At 33.4% G+C, this 1220-nt stretch overlaps 1 protein-coding gene across 3 annotated transcripts in view; it reads right to left on the reverse strand.

The window, feature by feature from the left end:
* LOC107680448 (calcium/calmodulin-dependent protein kinase type 1-like) overlaps positions 1-1220 on the reverse strand; it is a 59840-nt gene that overhangs the window by 51844 nt on the left and 6776 nt on the right. The gene's annotated exons all lie outside the window — the stretch shown is intronic.

Below are 1220 nucleotides of genomic sequence, written 5' to 3' on the forward strand. Positions count from 1 at the left end.
TATATAATGTTACTATACAATTTAAGTAAGCAAAATATGAAATTGCAAAATTAAAATGTGCTATTCACCATTAAATAGCAGTCCATATTGCAAATTTTATTAAAAAACTAATCACATTAGACACATTATTCTTGTGATTGTAAATGTTGTAGAATATAACAGTGATTTTAGTTTTTACAAGTGTTTTATAATTTGACATTTTTAGAATTTATTTAGACAAAATAGTATAGAAAAAAATTTAGTATCACCATAACATGAACATAATTAGTGGCTTATTGCATTGGCCAGAATTTAATATTGGTGCATCGCTAACACTTATTTTCCAGCTCAAATTAACAGGCTTTCATTACAAAACATAAAATGTGTGACTTTGTAAATCTTTAAATATTGTTTTGCCATTTGATTTTCAACAGCATGATTCACGAGTCACCAAACTGCTTAGAAGCTGTGAAAGTTACTTTCACTCCACACAGCCGTAGGGATATCCTAAGATCAATAACAAAATAACATTTATGCAGCTTTGCTCATTCGGTCGCCCAGCAGGTCTGCAATCTTCAGCAATCTCTTTCATGATAGACTCACAACTTGTTGGGTGGTGGTTTGTTGTGTCTATTTTGTCTATATTCTTCATTCTAAAAGTTGTCACCATCAACTCAGGGAGATCATGCCAAACCTTGTCACATAATGTCAATCATAACGGTATACTGTGCTGTTTTTGGCTACATCCATTCTAACTTAAACACAACTGGTGGTCTACTGTATTCTTTGTGTGTGTGTGTGTGTGTGTGTGTGTGTGTGTGTGTGTGTGTGTGTGTCTGAAAAACTAATTTACCTGATACTTACCTGTCCTATAGCTGATCAAAGCTTCCACCTGAACAAAAAAGGCTAAAGGCCACCGTTAGGGGCCATTCACACACAAAAACGTTTTTGTGCTTAAAAACAACACAGGGTCGTGGAATGAAAAAAAAAACAATTTTTAGAGACAAGGTTTTTTTTTTAAAGCTGAAGTTTTTTTTAACTTGAGTGTGGTACTTTTAGATTGGTGTCTCATGTACGCAACACTGCAAAAGATGCCACGATCAAATACGTTCACCTTGCGCATATTTACAGAGAAAAAAAGGTTTTTGAAACCCTTCAGCTGTGATTATATATGCAATATAGCATGGTTTTTATTGACCAATCAGCATTCAGGACCAAAACTATTGATTATATATATATAT

This window comes from Sinocyclocheilus anshuiensis, unplaced genomic scaffold (genome assembly GCF_001515605.1).
Source record: "Sinocyclocheilus anshuiensis isolate Anshui unplaced genomic scaffold, SAMN03320099.WGS_v1.1 scaffold792, whole genome shotgun sequence".
NCBI lineage: Eukaryota > Metazoa > Chordata > Actinopteri > Cypriniformes > Cyprinidae > Sinocyclocheilus > Sinocyclocheilus anshuiensis.